Source organism: Alosa sapidissima, chromosome 7 (assembly GCF_018492685.1).
Source record: "Alosa sapidissima isolate fAloSap1 chromosome 7, fAloSap1.pri, whole genome shotgun sequence".
Lineage (NCBI taxonomy): Eukaryota > Metazoa > Chordata > Actinopteri > Clupeiformes > Clupeidae > Alosa > Alosa sapidissima.
This window is the reverse complement of record NC_055963.1, coordinates 22120866-22147254: the sequence shown is the minus strand read 5'-3', so window position 1 is coordinate 22147254 and position 26389 is coordinate 22120866. Positions and strand designations below refer to the sequence as shown.

The 26389-nt window shown below is 38.8% G+C and overlaps 1 protein-coding gene and 2 long non-coding RNA genes across 5 annotated transcripts in view; 2 read left to right on the top strand and 1 right to left on the bottom strand.

Annotated features, from left to right (window-relative positions):
• LOC121713380 (cation channel sperm-associated protein 3-like) overlaps positions 1-26389 on the top strand; it is a 48384-nt gene that overhangs the window by 18872 nt on the left and 3123 nt on the right. The window lies entirely within an intron of this gene.
• On the top strand, positions 743-5354 carry LOC121713385. Its single transcript, XR_006032808.1, has 3 exons — positions 743-1001; positions 4534-4623; positions 4934-5354. It is a non-coding gene; the product is annotated as an uncharacterized LOC121713385 (long non-coding RNA).
• Positions 17668-18417, bottom strand: LOC121713387. Its single transcript, XR_006032810.1, has 5 exons — positions 18315-18417; positions 18149-18190; positions 17991-18059; positions 17826-17891; positions 17668-17717 (listed from the first exon to the last, which is right to left on the bottom strand). It is a non-coding gene; the product is annotated as an uncharacterized LOC121713387 (long non-coding RNA).

The following is a 26389-nucleotide window of genomic DNA, read 5'->3' as shown; positions in this document are numbered from 1 at the left end:
CCAAATTTCCCTCACGGGATCAAAAGAGTATACTTATACTGGAAATGACAGTTAGACTTTTGGAATAAAATGTCAAAAATATATATTATTCATCATATATATATTATATTATATTATATTATATTATATATAAAATCTTTACAGCCACTATTAGGGCAAGTTTATAGAAAGAGTAGATAATACAAGGATACAAGGAAGTTTATTGTCACATGCATATAGTTACTGGATGTAAGAAATGCAGTGAAATTATGTCTGGTGTCAGCCTATTTGCAAGCTCAAGCAGAGTACTGTATGTATGATGTATGTGAGTGATGACAGTGAAGATGTGTGTGTGGGTGGGAGGGGAGTGGAGCAGTGACTGTGTGTGTGTGTGTAGTGTGTGTGTGGGTAGGTGGGGACAGTGTGCTGTAAGTATGTAGAGGATGTGTGTTGAAGGAGATCCTGAAGACAATGTGCTGTGTATGTGGGGGGGCCAGTGTGCAGCAAGTATGTAGAGGAGGCTTACTGTAGCAAGCAGTGTGCTGTATGTATGTGAGGTGATGACAGTGATGATGTAAGTGTGTGTGTTTTGTGTATGTTGGGGATGGGGGTGGGGGGCAGAAAGGCTAGGCAATCAAGGACATGGGTAGATTAAACCATGCAAAAAGATTTTTACTGAAAGATGGAACATTTTCTGAAAAATACCAGGTCAAAGAGTATCATAGTTGAAGAATAACCCTGCAGCAATAGCATAATGTCTTATATTAACGTCAATTCCAGTTTTGTTAACACAGATAGGAAGCCAAGTTGTAGCTCCGAACTTACTAACAATAGCCTAAGCATGATCAATGGCAACGTCTGACTCTGATAGGCCTGTCTATACAGAGAGAGATGAAGAGACTGTCTGACTGACTTTTGTACAAAAAAGTGAAATAATACTGTTTATAATATTTTTCCCCTCAGGACCAGATGGCTGTGTGACATGTTTTCAGTTCTGTGCAAGGAACCACCATCACACCATGGTAAGTGATAACTTACTTGTCCTCCATTTACTAGTGTCACAATAGGCGGGTCAATATATGAAAAAAAAAACCACCTAACCTCAAAAAAATTGATACAAAAGGTTTTTCAACTGATTATGATACATTTAGAGGTACTTAATAACATATTAAAAATCTAGTAAAATCTGACCCCAGTAAAGGGGTCATTTTCAAGATGGCGTCCAAGATGGCCACCAGAAGCTAATTTGGGATATCTGAAGCATTAATCAGCTTAGGAAAGTGTTTTTCGTGTTTAATCAGATTTAGAGGTCACTGATTCATATACGTCAGACTAAAGTATCAGTTCATCATTTTCAAAGACTTGTCATTTTCAAGATGTCATCCAAGATGGCCACCAGAAGCTAGTTTTGGCTATGAAGCATTATTCAGCCTAGGAAAGTGTTTTTCGTGTTTAATCAGATTTAGCGGTCACTGAGTCATATATGTCACACTAAAGTATCAGATCATCATTTTCAAAGACTTAGAATTTTCAAGATGGCGTCCAAGATGGCCACCGAAAGCTAATTTTGGCTATATCTGACGCATTATTCAGCCTAGGAAAGTGTTTGTCGTGTTTAATCAGATTTAAAGGTCACTGATTCATATATGTCAGACTAAAGTATCAGTTCATAATTTTCAAAGACTTGTCATTTTCAAGATGGCATCTAAGATGGCCACCAGAGGCTAATTTTGGCTATATCTGAAGCATTATTCAGCCTAGGAAAGTGTTTTTCATGTTTTATCAGATTAAGAGGTCACTGATGACTCTTCATCTCCACCTTTAGTGTTCTTATAGTAGGACCTGAGGATGCATGATGTTTTCTCTCTCAGTCTCACCATGCCTTCAAAACCTTTCCCTTCTGTGAAACATATGTCATTCCCATACCGCTCCCTCAGTTTAGCTTTCAGATACTGATTACAGAATGGAATGGAATCAACCTTAATCAAATACTCTTTTATGTTAGATCTAAGTACAGAGACAGTCAACTGTTCTTAATTGTGTGCATTTCTGCAAGACACTCCACTGTTCGTGTAGAAGATATGGATTACCTTGCACTGCTGCCTGTGGAACGTGTGGAACGAAGTTCCTTTCAGAGGAGTCAGAGGATGATGAATAATGATATAATAATTATTTCTGATCTACTTATGCATATAGTTTAAGATTCAGTTCAATTAGCTCCCCCCTAATGATAGATGCCAACAATTATTGATCTACACAAATATACAATGCATGCCTATACAGTGCATGGGTCATGGTTCATTAAAGTCATAAAACAGCCACTTACTCACAAACTCTACTCTACATATTGTAAAAGCATATACCCTGTACATGAAATATAACATTAATCAACAAAATAACCTTTCCATCTTCCTCCACGCCAAGCATAATACATACTCTATTCTGTATAGGCAAATATAGTGTAAAGCCGATACATTTTGGCATATACAGTCCAGGGAAAACAAATGAAACACCCTAAAATATATATTTTCTGAAAGCATATAATCTGTAGATAAGATATAGCACCATTTAAAACATGTCCCATCTTCCTCCATGCCATGAACAATGCATTGCCCTCTATTCTGTATAGGCGAATCTAGTGTAAAGGGCATACATTTTAGCCTATATTGTCCAGGCAAAACAGATTAAACACCCAAAACCATATATTTTCTAAAAGCATATAACCTCTAGATGAGATATAACACCAGTTAAGACAAGTCTTATCTTCCTCCATGCATGCACAATACAATGCCCTCTATAATGTATAGGCGAATCTAGTGTAAAGGGGATATATGTTGGCATGTTAAGTCCAGGGAAAACAAATTAAACACCCTAAAATATATATTTTTTCTGAAAGCATATAATCTGTAGATAAGATATAACACCATTTAAAATATGTCCCATCTTCCTCCATGAATGCACAATACAATGCCCTCTATTCTGTATAGGCGAATCTAGTGTAAAGGGGATGTATGTTGGCATGTACAGTCCAGGAAAAAGAAATTAAACACACTAAAATATATATTTTCTGAAAGCATATAATCTGTAGATAAGATATAGCACCATTTAAAACATGTCCCATCTTCCTCCATGAATGCACAATACATTGCCCTCTATTCTGTATAGGCAAATCTAGTGTAAAGCGGATACATGTTGGCCTCTTTTGTCCAGGGAGAACAGATTAAACATCCTAAACTATATATTTTCTGAAAGCATTTAACCTGCAGATGAGATATAACACCAGTTAAGACATGTCCCATCTTCCTCCATGCCATGAACAATATATTGCCCTCTATTCTGTATTGGTGAATCTAGTGTAAAGCAGATACATTTTGGCATGTACAGTCCAGGGAAAACAAATCAAACACCCTAAACTACATATTTTCTGAAAGCATATAACCTGCAGATGAGATATAACACCAGTTAAGACATGTCCCATCTTCCTCCATGCCATGAACAATGCATTGCCCTCTATTCTGTATAGGCAAATCTAGTGTAAAGGGGATACATTTTAGCCTATATTGTCCAGGCAAAACAGATTAAACACCCCAAACCATATATTTTCTAGATAGCATATAACCTCTAGATGACATATAACACCAGTTAAGACATGTCTTATCTTCCTCCCTGCCATGGAGATGGTTAATAATCCTGTATTGCATTTGCTCTGTATTAAAACGCATTGATTTTAATTTATGGCTGAAAAAGGTAGAGCATTGAAACATTTTCAATTTTAACATTTAAAATCCTATTCTTGTTTAATTTGACCATCATTTGATATCAATTTCACCCATGTAGGCTGAATAGTAATTGAGATATAGCCATTCTAACCTGTTGACAGACATTTTGGCGGCCATTTAGAAAATGACCCCTTTCCCAAGGTCAGATTTTACTAGATTTTTAGTATGTTATTTAGCATGTCCAACAGTACCAGAATCCATAAAAAAACCTTTTGTATCAATTTTTTTGACGTTGAACCCTATATTGACCCGCCTACAATGTAGCCAACGTGTAGCCTATATTATTATAAGTTATAGTGATATTTTGTAAGCATTTATTTACCAATGAGAATAGCCTAGCCTAATGTTATCCCTTTGTATCTTTCCACAGGGATACACAAAGACTAGGGTTGAGTGATGTTTTTGTATCAAAGAAGGGATGACACCTTAGACTTATTTTATGTGGCATTTTTAAAATGTGTTGGCTATGCAGGTCATGTCTCTTCCGAGACACAGGCTCAGTTACTTTGCCATTATTAGTTAAATCACAGTCAGTTTTCAAGGGTCAGCCCATTACCATGCATACACCACTCATGCATTTGCTCATTCCAGTCTATTAATGCACTGAACATTCGTCTCTCACGATTTCATAGAAAGACAGAGCAGGAGGTTGCATATCAGGAGCGTGAAAGAGTTAATCTTGTATTTACATGTCACCTGTACTATAGTCTTATTTAATATATGCATAGGATTAATATTCTGCTGATTTGTCTTCCCATTACCCCACAATCCCTAGGAAGACGTCAATGTCAACAGCAGAAGGAAAATTACTCTGCAGGCCCTTCCCATCTTCTTGTGGGAAGATGGATTTTTTAAGACCTGGAATGTAAGTTTTTAATTAAATTGTGTGTCCTCTTTCACTCTTTCTTCTTTTTTTACTTTGTCTTCTCTATATATCTCTATTTCTATTCAGCCCTCTCTGATACTACCTTGCAGCCAAAAGACAACAACCACAACCATCTTCCTAGCCACCAGAATAGCAATTAAATCATACTACAGTAATTCACCAAGAATGACATATTTTGGAATTTTACCTGAAATTTTCATTCACTGGTATTTCATATTATATTAAATACACATGTAGTGTTTTTCATTGACTACTCTACTCATTAACTAATTACTGTCATTACTGTCAGGCAGAAGAAATTGACCGTCCAGACTTCTCGGATGCAGCTGTATTCTCACTGTCTCGGGTGATACAGACTCCCTTGTGAAGTTTGGTCCTGCTATCCATTCTATAGTTCTTGACGGAGATATTGTTGTGTGATATAGCAGAGTTGACAGAGACGTTAATTTCCCTATTTGGCTTAATTTGTGCACTTCATCTCGATTATCCAAAGCAATTGTCCTACACATTTAAGTTCATTCAAAAAATTATAATGGGTTTGGAAGACACCAATAAATTGCTGATGATGGATGAGTAAGCAGTCTGTTTTCCAAATCTCATGGTTGGTACTGCCAGCATGTTAATACTCAAGCAAGCAATGGAGCTTTTCACTTTTATTTATGTTGGCCTATTATTTTGTTATTTGAGTATTATTACCTTTGTTAAAGTGGTAAAAGGTTGTTATTTCTTTGATTTTCTGTATTAACCGCATTGCTGGGGATGTTGTTATGTTAGAATTCTAATGGAATTCTTAAATAAATGGAATCTGCATTGAAATTGTCTTTTGAGTAGTTTTTTATTTGAATCATACAAATAAAATATTTTAGATTTTGAGGTAAATAGTAAACCTAAACAGTCAAAAAATGTGTTTCAATAGAGTGAAGTCAACTTAAAAATATAAGAGACTGAAGTGACAATGTTAAGGTCTGAGAAACTGAATGAGTCTAGGTGATAACATAAATATATTATTAGGAGTGATAACTTAAAAACATCAACTCCATTTCCAGTGTCAATTTTGTTAGTTTTAACAATGGTTTCAAAATGTTCAGGTTCATTGAACTCATCAATGATTTAAGTAGTGATTACTTAAAATGTTTGTTTGTCAAATTATTATGTTTCAGTTCATCAACTTCCTAAAAAATGAGTGTGAATAACTTCTAGTTTAGAGTAGTAATTACTTAAAATGTTTGTTTGTTGAAATTATTTGTTTTTATGTTGTTCATTTTCTCAAAGATTTGGAGTCTTAAGAGCTTGTCTGACTAATGTAACAATAACTTAAAACATCTATTTCTCACATTATTCTTTTTAATTTTATCCTTGTCCTTAAAGATTTTGAGCATTACAAAAAGTCTCATTTTAAGTAGAAATTACTTAACATATTTTTTAACATAGCTAAATATTTTGAGGTAATCAGTTTCACCAAATATTTTGAGTTCATTAAACCTGTTGGGGTTTACAGTGTAAATGTGCACATAAGTCTGAATGAAAAGCAGCACTGGTTGAAGCCTGAAAATATTGTAAACAAAGTAGCTTAATTTACTAGTTTATCATAGCCTGGGTGCCATTCCGAACTTAGTCCCGCCCCATGGGAAGTTCGGTCTGGCATTGCTCCATTGTGGGGCAAGTATGCTCGCCCTAAATCAGGCGGACCAATCAAATCAGGCTTTACGATGATGGACAGGTGAGCAACAGCGCTTGGTCTATCACGTCATCTGAGCACGCTTAGATTAGGCTTATGTTTGAAACAAAAACGCTGTGGCTAGAAGGATACATGGCTTTTAAGACCCCATATGGAAAATTCATATTATTTAATTAGTTTGTATCACTGAAAACGATTATTTCTGAAAACTTTGGCCAAAGTTAAGATGTGCGAAAACTGGTGGTTTCACTTTCATCAAGGGAAAACAGCGCTGTTGCATTGCGACATGTTCCCTCGTTCGTTTGAAATCTCTGATTGACCACCTGTTCGAGGGATTTGCGACAGCCTTTCCCAGCTGTTTAACATGTTTGTAGCATATCACTGTTCAACAGAATTATTTTAAAAACGGAGGGGATATAGGAGCAGAAGGATGGTTTGTGTGTTTTCTTCCTACACCTCACGGTAAGCTATTTTGTTGCTCTGATTGGTTAGGTCTATCCAATTGAGTGCAGAGGCATTCCCCCCCTGTATCGGTTGAAGCACGCCCCATAATTACGTCCCAATGTAGCAGTATCAGACTCATATTCTGACTAGAATTTGAGTATGACAACGTCAGGCTAAGTTTATCATAGTCTACTGGTTAGACTGTTCAGTTTCCCCACGTGTGTTTAAGTTTCAAATGAATACCCTTTCTTCTTGGGACAGGCCCGTTTGAGTCTTGGAAAGTACTTTTCTATTTGCATCGGGATTGAGATGATTAGAACTTAGCAGTTAGTTTGAATGCAACAGTTTTGAACAAATTCGTGCAGCTTGCTAATGATGCTAACTGGATTTAATAGCAATTTAGCCAGTTGTCTTGCACGATTGTGAATGTTTGGATTACGTGCATGCTGAGGAGGGATGCGCCTGTTGGGAGGGAGAGAGAGAGAGAGAGAGAGAGAGTGCACAGAGCAAGTACTCATAGAGAGTCTGTGTTGAGGTAGGCCTACTATCGCCTACTCTGGTAGAGTTGCACATAGCTACAATGCAAGATATATTTAGCCTATTTATTTATGGACAACGTAAGGAGGTGTGTGTTGCTTTTAATTATCGAATGTTCTATTGAACGTATTCTTTATTGATATTGATTACATGTCTATTGCGATACATATCGCTATCGTTTTATCGCCCAGCCCTTATGTGCACACACCATAGCCTGATGTGCTGGAGTCCGAGAAATGATGGAGTTCATAATGCTGAACTTTAAAGCTACTGGGAACGTAGCATCTTGCTATCTTTACATCAGCCAACTGTTTTAAGTCTAGAAGCCAAGATTCCCACAAGGGTTTCAGATCTTCAGGTAAGGCATTGTCCCAATTAAGTTTGTCTCTGCACATCTGCTGCAGGATCTGCTTTCCTATCAAAATGAATGGTGCGGCAAAGCCAAGTGGGTCATATACTGAAGCAACTGTGAACAACACCCCTCTTTGAGTGAGTGTATTGTCTTTGACCACCACTCTAAACTGGAACTGATCCAAAGCCACACACCACTGAACCCCGAGTGCCCTTTCCACTTGGAGCTCTCCAAAGGCCAGGTTTAAGTCTTTGGCGCCTTCTGCACGTTCTACTTCAGGGATTGTGTCGAGTACTTCCTTGCTGTTTGAGACAAACTTATAAAGATGGAGTTTTCCCATGCTGCAGAGGTCTCTTGCTTCCTTAACCAATTGGATTGCTTGGTCCTGGGTTTCCATACTCACTAATCCATCATCCACATAGAAGTTCCTTTGAATAAACCGGACAGTTTCCTCACTGAATCTTCCACGTCCCTGTGTGGCAAGATGTTTGAGTCCGTAGTTGGCGCAGCCTGGGGAAGAGGCTGCCCCAAACAAATGCACCTTCATCCGATAAAAAGAGGGCTGTGACGCTGTGAACATGCGTTCAATGTCACACATGATTGCCACCTTGCCTTTACGGAAACAGCAGAGTACTCCCACTAAGGCATTTGTTAAATCAGGACCAGTTAGTAGATGATCGTTCAGGGAGGTCTGTTGAAACCTTGAAGCACAGTCAAACACAACGCGTATTTTACACTGTAAACCCCAACAGGTTCCCCAACTCAAAATATTTGATGAAACTGATTACCTCAAAATATTTAGCTATGTTAAAAAATATTTTAAGTAATTTCTACTTAAAATGAGACTTTTTGTAATGCTCAAAATCTTTAAGTACAAGGATAAATTTAAAAAGAATAATGTGAGAAATAGATGTTTTAAGTTATTGTTACATTAGTCAGACAAACTCTTAAGACTCCAAATCTTTGAGAAAATAAACAACATTAAAACAAATAATTTCAACAAACAAACATTTTAAGTAATTACTACTCTAAACTAGAAGTTATTCACACTCATTTTTTTAGGAAGTTGATGAACTGAAACATAATAATTTGACAAATTAATTTAAGTAATCACTACTTAAATCATTGATAAGTTCAATGAACCTGATCATTTTGAAACCATTGTTAAAACTAACACAATTGACACTGGAAATGGAGTTGATGTTTTTAAGTTATCACTCCTAATAATATATTCATGTTATCACCTAGACTCATTCAGTTTCTCAGACCTTAACATTGTCACTTCAGTCTCTTATATTTTTAAGTTGACTTCACTCTATTGAAACACATTTTTTGACTGTTTAGGTTTACCATTTACCTCAAAATCAAAAATATTTTATTTGTATGATTCAAATAAAAAACTACTCAAAAGACTATTTCAATGCAGATTCCATTTATTTAAGAATTCCATTAGAATTCTAACATAACAACATCCCCAGCAATGCGGTTAATACAGAAAATCAAAGAAATAACAATCTTTTACCACTTTAACAAAGGTAATAATACTCAAATAACAAAATTATAGGCCAACATAAATAAAAGTGAAAAGCTCCATTGCTTGCTTGAGTATTAACATGCTGGCAGTACCTACCATGAGATTTGGAAAACAGACTGCTTACTCATCCATCATCAGCAATTTATTTTTAAGGCTAAGCAGCAGTCTAGGAGGTAACCGCTTCAGGTCTTCCAAACCCATTATAATTTTTTGAATGAACTTAAATGTGTAGGACAATTTGGATAATCGAGATGAAGTGCACAAATTAAGCCAAATAGCAAAATTAATGTCTCTGTCAACTCTGCTATATCACACAACAATATCTCCGTCAAGAACTATAGAATGGATAGCAGGACCAAACTTTACAAGGGAGTCTGCATCACCCGAGACAGTGAGAATAGCTACAGCTGCATCCGAGAAGTCTGGCAGGTCAATTTCTTCTGCCTGAAGAACATGACAGTAATTAGTTAATGAGTAGAGTAGTCAATGAAAAACACTACATGTGTATTTAATATAATATGAAATACCAGTGAATGAAAAGTTCAGGTAAAATTCCCAAATATGTCATTCTTGGTGAATTAGTATGATTTAATTGCTATTCTGGTGGCTAGGAAGATTGTGGTTGTTGTTTTTTGGCTGCAGGGTAGTATCAGAGGGGGCTGAATAGAAATAGAGATATATAGAGAAGACAAAGTAAAAAAAGAAGAAAGAGGACACACAATTTAATCAAAAACTTACATTCCAGGTCTTAAAAAATCCATCTTCCCACAGGAAGATGGGAAAGGCCTGCAGAGTAATTTTCCTTCTGCTGTTGACATTGACGTCTTCCTAGAAAGACAGAGGGATTGTGGGGTAATGGGAAGACAAATCAGCAGAATATTAATCCTATGCATATATTAAATAAGACTATAGTACAGGTGACATGTAAATACAAGATTAACTCTTTCACGCTCCTGATATGCAACCTCCTGCTCTGTCTTTCTATGAAATCGTGAGAGACGAATGTTCAGTGCATTAATAGACTGGAATGAGCAAATGCATGAGTGGTGTATGCATGGTAATGGGCTGACCCTTGAAAACTGACTGTGATTTAACTAATAATGGCAAAGTAACTGAGCCTGTGTCTCGGAAGAGGCGTCACATGACCTGCATAGCCAACACATTTTGAAAATGCCACATAAAACAAGTCTAAGGTGTCATCCCTTCTTTGATACAAAAACATCACTCAACCCTAGCCTTTGTGTAGGGCTATTAGGGTATGCTATTCTCATTGGTAAATAAATGCTTACAAAATATCACTATAACTTATAATAATATATGCTACACGTTGGCTACATTGTGACACTAGTAAATGGAGGACAAGTAAGTTATCACTTACCATGGTGTGATGGTGGTTCATTGCAAAGAACTGAAAACATGTCGCACAGCCATCTGGTCCTGAGGGGAAAAATATTATAAACAGTATTATTTCACGTTTTTGCACAAAAGTCAGTCAGACAGTCTCTTTATCTCTCTCTGTATAGGCAGGCATTGACGTTGCCATTGATCATGCTTAGGTTATTGTCAGTAAGTTACAACTTGGCTTCCTATCCGTGTTAACAAAACTGGAATTGACGTTAATATAAGACATATGCTATTGCTGCAGGGTTATTCTTTAACTATGGTACTCTTGACCTGGTATTTTTCAGAAAATGTAACATCTTTCAGTAAAAATCTTTTTGCATGGTTTAATTATCTACTCTTTCTATAAACTTGCCCTAATAGTGGCTGTAAAAATTTCATATATAATATAATATATATATATATATATGATGAATAATATATATTTTTGACATTTTATTCCAAAAGTCAAACTGTCATTTCCAGTATAAGTATATAAGTATATATACTCTTTTGATCCCATGAGGGAAATTTGGTCTCTGAATTTATCCCAATCTGTGAATTAGTGAAACACACTAATTCAGTGCAGTGAGCTGCCTGCTACAGCCACGCTCGGGGAGCAGTGAGGGGTTAGGTGCCTTGCTCAAGGGCACTTCAGCCATTCCTACTGGTCGGGTTCGAACCAGCAACCCTCCGGTTACAAGTCCGAAGCCCTAACCAGTAGGCCACGACTGCCCAATCACACGTTTCCAAAACACAACAAAACGTGTGTTTTCAAGCAAAAATAACATCTACTGTTCCAAACGTATTTTATTAAATATTACATTGTGAGGAGGTGATCTCCCCCCTCCTCACTGCCACGCTGTGAACTCTTGATAGAGTAGCGTTTTGCGAGGTTACTCGCAGCAGGTACCCTGGTTACGTTGCGCAAGCAAAGCGCAACACGGAGTTCGTATTCATATTTACGCACACTCGCATACATTCACACACATACACGTATGAAACACACCAGGACTTTGATGGACGATGTAATGCTTGTGGACAATGTTGGTATGTTTGCTGGGAACTTGGGCAACATGCCAGGACTGGGGAAAAGTTTGTGGCGCCATTGCAACAGCCTCGCATTTTGGCGTTTTCACGCACAGAGCTCCGCGACAGGAAAACGCACTCATTTATCATTTCTTCCTTCTGCATTACAAAGTAATTTACATACCATCTTTGACACGTAGTGAGGGCCCCACTGCCATGTCTCATTTTCCACCGTTAATTTCCCCATAGCCACGAACACAAGCATACCCAACTTACCTGTCTGCCGCTTCCAGCTCAACTGCCCATGCAAAGCGTGCTCGCTGGGAGAGGAGGGGTTTTCTCTCCAGCCTCGGAGCTGTGGGAGCGTGCATTGTGAACATTGGGGGGGGGGTGGCGTGCATTTAGCCATGATATGAATGTTTATTTCCTTGTTGTTATGTTGTTATGAATGTATATTGGTGGTGGATAATCGCGATTATGTATATTTTGATTTAGAGGGATTTATTGTTTGTGTAAATACTTTTGTGTGATATACTTACATGTACGGGGGAAATGGGGTGAGCCACTTGGCTCTGATTGGTGTCAGTTTGTAAGGAAGGGGTTTCCTTGTTAAAAGGGAGCCTCATTTCTGTTCGAGGGAGCGTTGGGGTAAGAGCTAAATGCTGATGTGCTAATAAACCACCGCCTATGCTTGTACATCTTGCCTTGTGAGCCTCCTTCCACCTCCCAGTGTCCAGCCTTGCCTCACCCGCACCCAGGGTACCGCGAGCCCATTCACATACATATATCAGCCAAAATATTAAATTTATTAATTTTCCAGAAATGCATGTTGTATTATTTTTACATGTTTAACTTAAAATATGTGTTGTGATGGAAATGACAAAGTGTGGTGGAGATGACATAATGACATACATAGACAAATTTAAGATTTAAAAGCTTCTTTAGATTCTTTTGTAGGCCTACTATGAAGCAAATAAACTGTGTTTTTAGGGCAATGTCAATTCCACCATGTCATTTCCACCACCAAAAACAAAAAAAGTAGTAAATATTTAATTTATTATAATATATAAGGACAAGAAAAGTATCATTGTTGAAGAATTACCCTGCAGTGTTACTTTGCATTACATCTAGCAGCTAATGCGAACCATATCTTATGGCAGCTTGGTAGGCTACTAATAAAATGTTTAAAAGTGCGCTGCCTGTTTGTGCGTGTCATGTGTTTGATTTCCAACTTATGAAACGTTGCTTTGGTGTCTAATCTGCGTGGCCAAAGTAGGCCACACCAAATACGGTTGATAAAGGATCTTTGGTAATGCTAAACCATACTGTTTGTCCAATTTCCACTAAAATAGTGCAACAACAAGCTGGCTGGCTGGCTGACAGCTCAGACAACAAACTTTAGTTAACTCGCTAAAACATGCAGCTAGCCCGCAAAAGGTCTCTCTCACATAGCCTACACTTTAGCTGAGGTCTGCCCGCTGGAAGACAGTACACAAATAAATAAACAAAGTAGGCCTACACCTACATTAAGGCGCGTTCTTACCTTTGTGAAGAGGCTATAATGCTTGCAGTCTGATGATGATTGATGGATCATCTCACTGATTGCTTGCAGCTTGCCTACCTACATCCGGGTGCGCAGCAGTCCTTGCAAACGATTAGTCTTAGGCCTACGATGTCAAAGTGTATCAATTTACAACTGCCATAATCGATCGTAGACTAGTTCATTCACCATTCATTGGGTGGGATTTCCGATTTTTTTAATTGGTTTATATTGGTTTGTGTAGGTTATTAGGTTATTTGCCATGTTGATATGAACCTAACCAATAAAGTTTCACGTCTTCATTACGTCAGACGTAATTTCAATCCACTCTTGAAAGAAATGAGTTTGGGGGTCAGTTCTACTCATATACTAAGAGCTAATCTTGTCAAAATAATCAATAACTGGGAAACTAGTTGAGTGAACTTAAAACTTTTGTGGTGCCTGAACAATATGGCAGCTTTGAGTACAGCTCTGCAATTTTATTGAGTTTGAAAACTGTTGGGGAATACAGTGTACCAGGCTTCTGTGGATGGTACACCCCATCGTGTGGGATGTACCATACTGGGGATTTATTCAAGTCTTCTAACTGGACCTTCTCAGCATCTCCACGACCTATTGTTTCATTCATAAAGGTTGTGTAGTCTTCATAGTACTGCTGGTTTCTCTTCAACTTCCTCTCAAGGCATTTAAGACGATGCACAGCACACAGCTTGTTGTTGGGTAAGTTGGGCCTTTCTTGCTTGAATGGTAGTGGCATTTCATAGTGACCATCACTCTTGAATTTTCATCTTGGCCAGGAATCCAAGATCCTCTTGGGACATTTGGCCATCTTCTGTTGCTCTCTCGCTGAAGTCAGATTCAAGAGCGTTCATTATTTCTGAAGGTGAGACTATTTCCTTAATCTGTGTTCTATGAACATAGTGCACTTTGCATGCAAGGTCAGACCAGGGCTGCAAACTTGGAGTCCCCCGCTTCACAAGTACATGATGACTCACTCCAATCAAATCTCCATAGTCGATGTGAGGGTTGCCGTAGCCAATCACACTCCAGCCTAAGTCTGTTTTAAGTGTGAAAGGTTGATGTTCTTCACCGGACACCACTTGTCTTGGAACAACAGCCTGAGGGCAGTTGTAACCGATAAGCAGACCAACATCACAACTTTGCAGAGGTGCAATCTCATCTGAGATGTGTTCCAGGTGAGACCATGCCTTTGCAGTGTTTGGAGTGGGAATATGATCTCTATTCGCAGGAATAAATTCTCTTGAGTAAGTATCCGGCAGGGGTATTGTTTTGTCTGAGTAGAACCCTCTTACTTGCAGGTCGGTCAGTTTCTGACAGGACACTCAAGGAGGACACAAAGAGTGCATATACAAGTACTTCATGCTCTGGTACACTGGTGGTTGACACCCACACCAGTATGATTGTGGAGGTATGCGTGCCCTTAATATCTTGCATAATTCTGTTGGATGTTGCCTCTGTCGTGTCGAGTTGTCCTACCTTGTAAAATCGTCCTACTGTGTTCTAAGAACGTCACAGGCCCATTGTTTTTCGCTGCGCCGGCATGGAAACGAAGTAGAATGCTGTAATCGCTGGTGCACCTAATATCAAAATTCTGAGGCGCTCCGACGCTGCTCAGAATAAATTGAAGCCATATTACGAGGTGTTATTAGCCTATTACATGCTATTCATTTCTTTCTAATAAAAACCCACTGCCAACAGTTATCAACTGATGTTTTATTTGCCTCAGCTATGTGACCAGTGTTACTGTAAAAATAACGAGCAAGTAACAAAGTATTTTTAAAGGAACTAAGGAATTAAAACAACCAACGGATGGTGGGTGGGTGCTGTTTTGAAAATTGGTCAAAAAACTTTGGTGCTGATGGATGGCGGATGGATGATAAGTTTTGCTATGCAGTTATGGTTGAAATAATAGCCCATCAGCGCATCTCTAGTGTGTGTGTGCCTCTCTCTCGCTCAGAGGGGAGGGGGAGGCTGAGGGGTCGATCAAGCATGGATTCTATACACTGTGGTGGATAGGATCTACAATTAGGTGTTAATTAATATTACTACGCTAGGTCGAAGTACTCCCAAGTGCTATTGCGCCAAACATTGTAGTTCTCCTATTTCTTCGCTTGGAAAATCACCACGTTTCATGTTGTTTGACCGTAGACATTTTAATCAACTACTCGTGTAACTGTATTTAAGTCGGGAAAACGTGGATGTTTTTGATTACTTCTACGTCTGAGCCCGCTAGCATATCAACATGCTAACACATTCGCGCCGTGCACCAGAGCGTTTGAGTGCACGTACCGACACGGGAGAGGTATGACTCAACTCGTGAAAGTTAAGGTAAGAACATATATTACTACTGACATTGGGTGGCGTGTTCCTTTAAATCAAGTAGCCTAACGCAGTTACAATTACAGAAATTTAAATGAGTTTGTTACTTGCCTTTGAAAAATGAACGACTCAAGCAGACAAGATGACAGATGCACTTACTGCTTCTGATAATGACAGATGCACTTACTGCTTCTGATAACTAACGTTTCCCGCGATTCTGTCTCGTGTTTCCATTGCAGATGCATTACAATTAATAGCATTTATCTCATTCCTCCTTATTTCGGCTTTAAAACACACAAGAGTTCAGGCTACAATTTAAATGGATATCATAAACTTTCGTTTCCTTCTCGTATAGCTACTTCAAGTGGTACAGAAGGAGCATTGTTCTCTGCTCTTCTTCACCTATTGTGCAAAATAGTAACCCAAAATAGTTCCCAACAGTATACGTGACATAGAGCTTACGTTTGCTAACACGTTTTTGTAATTTCAATTACCTTATTTGTCCACATTGGCCCTCAAGTGGCTATGCGCCTGCTATAGAGTCAGTTTAAATCTGCTGCAGCCTCTCTCAATAAAGCAGTGTTAGTTAAAGAAAATAACGAATAATAAGCTCAGCTAATTCTGATGCTGTGGATGAAGCGTGTTCCTGATCCAAGATAATTTTTCTTCCAATTTTTTATTTATTTCATCAAATGACTAGAACATCTTGAATAAATATATTTGGGTAGCATATACATAACAAAGACAAAAGTAGTGGACATTTTTCAATAGCTACACACAGACAGATGAGGAATTAGAATACAAAACACATATAAAAATGAATCCTACTGTAAAGAAGTGACAATTACTTTACAATCCAGACGTGACCAAGCAGTAGGCTATGTCAAAAACATTATTGGACAACTGGACATAGTCCTTACAACAAATAAATAATCAAATAAGTTTAAATAAGACAGACAGCTGTGTGTGTGTGTGTGTGTGTGTGTGTGCCCATCATTTGCAGTGGTGCATTGTCCCCAGTCAGCTCTCAGCTTCAGACACCAGGGTGGGAATCAGCTGATCACATCCTGTTCACAAAGAAAAAGTTAATTAGATGTTGTACTATTGATTGTTATAAGAATTCTGCTGTTTTGAAGTGCATAATATCCTTCCACTACACCGAAATTTAGTCTCCCCTAAAATTCCCACTTTAACTTCAAAAACCAAGCCGGCATGTGTAATGTATTGCAAACAGGGCAAATTCCTCAAGTCAATCAATACCATGGTATTATTGTAGCCCAGCAAACTACATGCAATTTGCATCCGTGCGGCTGCAATGTACTGTGCATTTGTTTCCACTCCCCTCAGATGTCCGCTGAGCAGAAATTCTTCAGCAAACTGCAAAGCATATAACAACAATTTTAATGACTACTGTATTTTTGAAAGTTATACCTGGTTTTAGGAATATGTGCAAAAGTGCAAAGTTGTTCAACGCACATGGCTGGTCTTGACATTTATACTATAAACATACAAATATAAACTTAGCACAAAAAGTAAGGACATTTGTGTTTGGTAGATAATTTCTCTGTGGTAACAATTCATTTTGGCAATACATCTTATACCGTTTGGAAGCCTGTTTAGTCCCCTTTCAAATGGTGCCCCATTGTTAAGGAACATGCACTTATGGGATGAGCAGGCTTTCCAACGGTATACAAGTTATTGCCAAAAAGCATTGTTACCGCAGAGAAATAATCTACCAAACACAAATCTCCTTACTTTTTGTGCTAAGTTTATATACCTTTAACACCAAAAACGCCACAGCTGCTAGTATCCCTTTGCAGCTGGTGTCGAGGAATGTGACACATCCATTCCATTCCATGTTGATTTTTTTTCTGAAGGAATTGTCTGAAACAATTAAAATGTTATCAGTCAAGAGGATATATCAACAACAAATGTCTTCAATAATAATAATAGTAATAACTAGAAAATGTAATTTCAGGGAATTACCAGTGCATGAAAATGTAAAAAATATTATGTAAAATATCATACAGAGTAAAAACAGATAATGCAGAATGGTTAGAAGTACAGAGTCCACAGCCATGAGGAGGTCATTAGTTATGTTAACAAGAGGTGTAGAGCAAACAACAAAAAAGCATTAGAGACGCTACCTCCAGTTTTTCATGATGTCCCCCCTGAAGTTTTTTTTTTCATTTCCAAGAGGGTCAATGAGGTTAAGAGTTTTCCTGGACATGTCAACAATCTAAGATCCATATATAAGTTACAATTTCAATTACATCCATTTAATTTCAAGTGATTTTTACAAGCAATCACAAATTAAAGTGAAGCTATGTACATGCAGAACACTCACAACAAGAATCCAGTGGGCCCCTGTATTCACTGGACACACCCACATGTCCTCCACAGGGAATTGCATCTGTGGTGTTAATGTAAATCAATATGAATCAGAGGTTGTATTATCTCAATAATTTGTGAAATTATTACAAACTCCCATCTGTTTAATCAAGTAGCCTACCTTCTTAAGTCGTCCATGCTGCCCCTGGAAAAGTGTTGTTTCCACAACATTCAGGTGGAATACCGGTCTCTGGAATTGTCAAGAGAAGTGTAATTATACTAGTAATATCCTAAGGTGTAATACAATTATTTTTTAGTTTAGTTAAAATGCATACATACTTGCTGCTTTTTCAGTGAGTGATGCAGGTAAGCATCGATCACCTGCATAGAAAGGTAACATGTAGGTCGGTGTGTTGTATAGTATCACATAATTTATTTGAAATGACTATGAGTGTAGTAGTCTAGAAGTGTCAGCCCTAATTCCCAGATAGATAACTACTCCTACCTCATCGGTCAGCCAACCATTGTCCTTCAGTGAATGAAGTGAAGTGTCAAACAATTTAAATGGACCGACAGTGGCTCGAAGTCTCCTCTGCAGTCCATACCATCTTGACTGGAATTAAATATTAATCATGTCATCATACAATGGGTTTACAACACAAGGGTCTTGCTACAAATGTATCTCAGGCAGTTTATTATTTTCACCGACACCCTCAATATATGAACACCCTCTGTTTATGTAGCCAACCTTGTTCCTTGAGAGTCGCTTCAGAGGCGAAGCAGATGACCGAAGGCCTTACACTGTTTGGCCTTTTGTGAGTGGGCACCCTGTATGGCTTTAAGTGGCTCACACTCTTTCTTGATGTTAATGTCTTTCCTGAAGCATTTCTTAACTTTGCTGTCTTGCCTACAACACTGTTAATGGTGTATGGCCCAGAGAAGTCTGGCTCAAGCTTTCCTCCCTTTCTTCCTGGCGTTATACAGGAGCACCTGATCCCCAGGCTTGTACACCAGGGCCTTATATTTCTGGCAGATCTTTTTAGCAAAGGGTGCCGTTTCTGGGCCTTGGTTATATTCTCTTTCGTTTTGTTTTTGACAGCTTCTTTATTTTTTTCTGTCTTTTATTGTGCTCCATATACACATTTTCCTCTGGGAGAGATAAGGTTAACAGATGAACAGAAGTGTCCTACTCTTAGTGTAGTGTATGTGGTAATTATCAACTATCAACAGCCTAGTTAGTTACTAAATCTAAAGGCCAGAAGTGTACTCACAGGTATCTCGACAGGAACCTCTGCAGGGAAGACAGCTTCTCTTCCATACATCAATTGGAATGGTGAAAATGTTGTACTTGTCTGCCTTTTTGACCTCAGTGAGAACAGAGTGGCATCTAGGTACACATCCCAGTTATTGCCTCTCTCGTTCACCAACTTCTTGAGGGCGCTAGAATGTACAAAAAAGGACTTATTATTTACCCGTTTCCCCTGCATTCTCTGTTGGTAAAAATTCTTATGGAAGGGTATTGTCATCACATCTCAGCATGATCTGTCAAAGAAATACCCTCTGGCACAGGGGATATCACAATTAAATATACCGTTTCACATTGTCATTTGTTTTTTCATCGAGACCATTCGTTTGAGGATGGTAGGCTGTTGTCACGCTCCTTTCTATCTGCAGTAGTTCACAGATTGCAAAGTTGATCTGCAAAGTGGAATACCACATATCAGCTAATGTGAACTTCATGTCTGTCAAACTCGTGTTTCGGTTGCGAACTATTCACTGTTATTTCACTGTTATCGGCTGACTTGAGTACTTACGCCATTAACAAATTCTCTTCCCAAATCTGTCAGAATCCGTTTGGGGCAGCCATGGCGATAAATAATTTTGCAGATTGCTCCAGCAATCTCGACGGCAGATTTGTTCTAGGGAAGGCCTCCACCCACTTAGAGAAATAATCTGTAGCCGTCAGGATGTACTGGTATTCTGTATCTTTGGTTGTTATCAGTGGCCCGGTGAGGTCCATGCCTACCAGCTCCCACACCTCAGACACCTTTAGATAAGACATTTCTTAGATAGGACATATACTACTTTTACAACAGAACATACAAAGCCCCCCTCCCCTCCCCAATTTGGCAATGTGAAATGTGAAGTTACAAGTTCTACCACTTTACCGTGATACTTTGCAACTGTTGAACAGCACCCAAAGGCCGTCCCGACCTTTGACATTCATCACACTCAAGAACCTATGAAACAAGGTTGATTTTGAAACTTAAAAACATTCATTTTGAAACTCGAATGCAATGAAACACACTAACAAAAAGAAACACCAACCCAGTTCTCTATGTCCACTGACATGCCATGCCAGTAGAACCTTGTACCCATGGCATCTCTCGTTTTCACAATCCCTGAGTGCCCACCCACTGGAGAACCATGAAACTGTTTGAATAGGTCCATCGCCTTCTCGATGGTCCTTATGGCCCTCCGACTGCTGAAGCGTAAAACCCCATCAACTGTATTTGAAGAAAAAAATGTATAGACATAAATGTCAACAATGAAAACAATCGTAAAAACCTTTCTCATGCACACTTTCTCACATCACCCTTAACCCTTGTGTTATCCTCAAATCTTACCGACACTCTTTATCCTTGGGGTCAATTTGACCCCAGCTAAATAAACCCTCAGAAAATGATTATAATTAATATTGTTACCCAGTTCTTTTGTGACAGGTACTTAACAAGAGTGTAATAACCACCATCAAAAGCCCTACAAAACAATCCCACACCCCTTTATGAACCTTGGAACCCTGGCTGGCAATATTGCCCATCCAGTGTCAGCAGCCCAAAGGCTTGCTGTTGCTTCCCCTTTTGACTTATACAGTCCTGCCAAAATGACTTATATGTAATATGAAGAGTTCAGATGCAAAACCCTCTAAATCCGTCTGACCATTTTTCTTTTAAATGAGCATTTAAATTCAGGCTCCTATAGGTTTTTGCCTATAAATCGATATTTCAGACCAGGAAGAGAGTGGTATTTAGTGGGTTTAGAAGTTAAATTATTTGATTAGCGTATACTATGTGTGGAGAGCATCCCCTCACCATCTTTATCTCATTTTTGACATAGGTGGCATTTAGATGCTTTTGCATCTGAACCCTTCATATGTACTTGTGTATGTTATAATGATAATAACAATATGTTCTCATACTATTCAAATAATAATATCCATAATGTGTCAAATATTCATGTATCCTATGTTTCATACAGCTGGAGTCAAACTGGCCCCAAGGAACATCAATGTACAAAATATTTGTACAGGACATTGAAAACAAATTATTGTACAAATTTCATGCTAACTCTGTTGTACCCTTCAATTGAGGAAAAGTCATGAAACATGAAGCACAAAAAAATGAAAAAAAAATGAACCATATATTTTATGATGTTAAACATTGCTTGGGGTCAAATTGACCCCAAGGATAACATGAGGGTTAATACAAACCTCCCAAATTGAATTTCTTTGCATATCTTCGTAGATATTGCCTTTGCTGGCTGTACGACCCATCAGCAAGAAGATTATAAACTTCGTTCCATTTGTTTTCCATGTCTAATTATAAAAAGAAAAATAGTGAGTACATAACCCATGCACCTTTATATTGTATATTTGTGTAGGCTACCAAGTGTATATTTCTGCCTCTGTCATTAAGGGAAGCTGATCAAACATCTCCAATACCATACGCATTACATTTAGACAGCCAAAAGGGCAACTATCATACATTAACTATCAACTATCATACATTACGTGTACAAGTTCAGATAACATTACACTTTATAGGTGGCCAAACTAATATTTACTATATATTTTCTGAAAGCCTGTACCCTCAGGATGCTATAAAATGTCTTAAGCCTTAAGACATGCCCAACCCTTTCCCACACTTCAATGTACCAAAATCTGTGCATAGGCCTATATCATATGGGCTAATGGGTATGAGTAAAAGCCAGGATAAATAGATGATCATACCAAAATATGTCCCTCATATATGGAGGATTACAAAAATCATTACTAGACTTAGCCTACGAGCTATGGTGTGTGAGGTCAAAATCATAGCCTTTTCCGACATACTATCTCATTATCGTGTGACAGAAAACTCGAGCGATCATTTGATTTTCAGTCAGAAACAGAGAGTTAACGTTATCTAACGTTACACTACTCTACCTGGACAAAGTCAGCTAACGTAAAATAGTTTGAGTGTCTATTTCATCCATATCACCTCATTATCGAGTGACAGAAAACTCGAGTGTTCATCTGCATTTCAGTCAGAGAGTTATCTAGAGTACTTTGACAAAGTCAGCTATCGTAAAATAGTTTTCAGTCTCTATTTCGCCTTCATTAACATAGGCAGAAAACTCGAGCGATCATTTGCTTTTCAATTACGTAAATAGAGTTAGCAGCTAGACTGCCTTGAGTCAGTCACCATAAAATAGTGGTCAGTGTTTTTAGCCTAGGCATTCGATGAAACAGAATATGAAATAGACTGTTAGCTGCTACTCATAACCAGAGATAACATTATGTTCAAATGTGAATCACTGCAGTCTTGTACAAAGTCTCTGATCCCAGCAAATCACCTCAGACTGACAAGTTCACCGTGAACGTCAAGTTATAAGAGTTTAACCAACAAATTTAACACATCATCATCCAATTAGCATCAAGAATGGCACAGAAGCAAGCACTCACCAATCAAACACTGTACACAGATATATAATGACGTATTTTATTGTTTGTTTCTGGGCAGAAAAGCTACATTGTAAGACGGATAAAGCTATCTTGTTGAAATAATAAGGACCTACACAAAGCCGTCATATTTCACGTAGCATCTTCAGACTAGCTTTTTTGTTCTCTTCACTGCAGCAGCACAGCACACACATTTAAACTACTGGCGGGGTGGCTAGCCAATCATAGACAGTTGTGAATGTTCCCTCATGAATATTAATGAAAAACAGCGGAGCGAAAAACAATGGGCCTGTGACCTTCTTAGAACGCCAGTAGGACGGTTTTACAAGGCAGGACAACTCCACACGACACCCCACCCAACACACTAATTACTTGAACCTGAGCGCTCTCCATCCTCTCCTCCATGGAGTTGTCACTGTCAACAGATCTGTTGAGGCTTGTGGATGTCCGTGCTTCTTTGGTCCGATTTTCATGGAGGATTGTTGGATGGTGTTTTCTACACATGTCACAGATTTTTTGTTTTTCACACTCTTTTGAGCGGTGCCCAGGCTTCTGCTGGGACTTCTGTTCCTTTGGGCCTTGATCTTGTCATTTCATTTGGTTTTAGGGCATGCAAGGATGTAATTGGATTACATGCGATTTTGGCTTCGCGTGTAAGGAATGTCACAAACTGACTAAAACTTGGAAATGTTTGGCTTTGCTCTTCCACTTCCATAACCTTCCTATTCCACCTTGAGGTCAACCAATCTGGAAGTTTGGTGAGTAGTCTTTGATTTCCATTGCAGTCGTTTAGCACGGCAAGCCCTTTGATCTGAGACAAGAAAGTCAACAAATTCTTGTAATTCCAGACTGCTTTTGGGATTGATCTTGGGCCACGCATTGAGTCGGTCTCTGAAGGCCTTGGCAATGAGAAATGGATTTCCATATCTTTCTTCTAAGATTGTCCATGCAGAGATGTATGCTGCCTCAGTGCCCAGCAGAAAGTAGCTTTCAATCGCCTTCTGTGCAGGTCCACCAACATACTTTCGTAGGGAATATTCTTCCTGTTAATGAGTTTGAAAGGACAGCTTCCAGTCATTATACCAGAGTGTGTCACCATTGAACATTGTTGGCTCAGGCACAGGGAGAGGATTAGCTGCAACTGATTCTGCAAGAGCTCTAATTAGAGCTGTGGTGCTGTCTTCAAACCTTACATGGAGGTGAGCAGAGCTTTATTGGGTTTATTTCAGACTTCACATATTTCTTTATTCTCAGAGAACCACAGCTACGGAACAGCTCATCTATATCTTCATCTGAGCATCCATTTGCATATGCTTGTTCTCGTGCCTTTGCAGCATTTCGTTTCTTGAGTGCCTCTAGTCGATCTATCTCTCTGCGCTTGGCCTGTAGACTTTGTCTTCTCTGCATTTTCAGCTTCCTGCCTAGCACGCAACTGTGCAGCGGCAGCCTCTTGCTCAGCAAGCCGCTTCTTCTCTTCAGCTTCAAGTCTTTGAAGTTCTCTGAAATGTTGTTCTTGCTCTATTAGGATCTCTAGAGTAGCTTCATTAGCAGCTGCTTCAGCAGCTGCATCTTGTCTCTTAACTAAAGACAGGTTTGAGTGTCTTGAGTATCTTGAGCTGAATACTGAGCTACTTCGCGCATTTGAGTGGTTAGACTTTACACTCTGTGTGACATGCCCCAACCGTTCAAACTCTGGTTTTCCATGATGTTCTTTATCATTATCTCCCTTGGTCTCCACAATTTCCTTTGACATTGCTTCGCAGATGTCTACTCTGCGACGTATGTCGGGATGCGGTGTGCAGACACGCCGCATGTCTTCATAAATGCGATGCAGCTCCATGGAGGCTTTCCTCTTCTTGGCAGTATGCGCCTGCAGCAGTTCATTTGAACAACATGTGTCAAAGGCTTGTGTGGCATCTTTAGCAATGATCCTCCATTTTTCATAGCTTAAATTAAAGCGGTGCTCAAGTCTTTTCACTCTTTCGTCCTGTAATTCTTGGTCCTTCTCCGTTAACTTACGGACTCTTTGGCCTTGCCGTGTCTCTTGAGGGTGTTAGGTATCATATGCCTCATCTTCAGTTGCATGTGACATTGCCTTCTCATCCAGCAACGGACCATGTAGTTCGTCAGAAGGGTTCTCTTTGCTGGACTGCTGCAATGTGTGTACTGCACCCTCTCTGGCATCCTCAAAAGGAAAAGCTACTTCTGACATTCTAGTTTGCCTTTCTTTCCTTGTATAGGGGTTTAAATCTAACCTTATTCAAAAGGTATAACTATCTAAGGTATAACTATCTAATTCCCCCTTTTTTCTCCTTTATTTACTTATTTATTTGTATCTTTGCTGTTAGTCTTACCCTACTTGCAAGTTTAGTTTATTATTCTTTTTCAGTAGTAGTCTAATAACATTGCATAACCTGTAGATATCCTTCCTTACCTTCAATAAAGGTTTGTTGAACTATTTTAATTTTAATTCTAACACTGGATTTTAGGTTGAGAGTCTTGGTGGACAAACTAGTAAGTTTAACTTAAATTTCAAAAGCTCATTTCAATGAGCCCACTTGTTGTTAAGAAATATTACTACTGCTTAGTAACACATTTAAACACATGCAGCCTACAACTAGTTGTTACACTCTTGAAATATTTCTGAAAATATCTTTAGTTTATTTATCGAGTCTATTATACACACAAACAAGTCACATCACCCATATTACAATATGCAAAATGAAACTAACATTGCAAAACGTGGGAAATGCAGAAAAGCAACAGTCTTAAATTGTCTTTTAACTGTAGCGTAGTGCTTCTTAAATGAATCTCTTGAGCTCTTCAATGAAACGTTTAACAAGTTCTTTGAGTTAGCATGTGTTTTCAACCACAGCCAAAGTCAACCTAATAGACCTCTCCGGAATAAGTCCCGCCTCCGAAACATCCGGATCCACCCAACTTCCGGTTGTCGAATGTCTATGGGAAATAACATGGCGTTTCGAAAAATCGTACCTGTCAAACTCTGTAGGTGGCAAAGTAGAAAAAGCTGGTGGGCCGATTGGCCAACATATTTCTGCCATCTGGTTTCCACTGGATGTTTTTATTTCTACTTCGCCACCTACAGATGTTTGACAGGTATGATATTTCGAAACCCTATGTTATTTCCCATAGACATTCGACGCCCGGAAGTTGGGTGGATCCGGATGTTTCGGAGGTGGGACTTATTCCGGAGAGGTCTATGGCACCTGAACCTTCCTGCAGACCGCGGTAGAACGTCTCCTTCCAATCGCTTGTGGATGACACTGGAACGAAGTGTGCTACGATGACATGAGCTTGATTCTTCCCGCTTGCTTCTCCATGCAGTCTCTCAAAAGGCATCGAGTTTTCACTGTAACGTGCAGTAACGTGCAGACACACGATGTTCAGTAAAAAACAGGGTGATCTTTATTCCATCGTTGACCATAAATCCCGTGAAAACTGACAATAAAACAACACTTATAACAGCTGCTTGCAGCAACCACATTGTATTAACACAGCAAGCTATCAGGCTAAGTTAGCTAAAACTTGTAGACATTCTCAACGTACCTCGTTGGCAGCTTGTTACCAAAAGGAGCTAAAACCAGATCTTGTATCATGAATCTTCAACACATCACAACATATTCTTCAACACATTTCTTACAAAACCAATGTAGTAACTAAACATAAAAGATACTGTTATTACATTTCCTTGTGGAATGCGCTTATCACACTGCATCACAGATCTTTCTATCTCGGTGTGTCTCCCCAAAAAGGGTCCCACGGGTAGCGTATGCAAATTAGTTCCGCCCCAAGCTATTCAGAACATTATCATTAAAACATCACAATGCACATACATACAA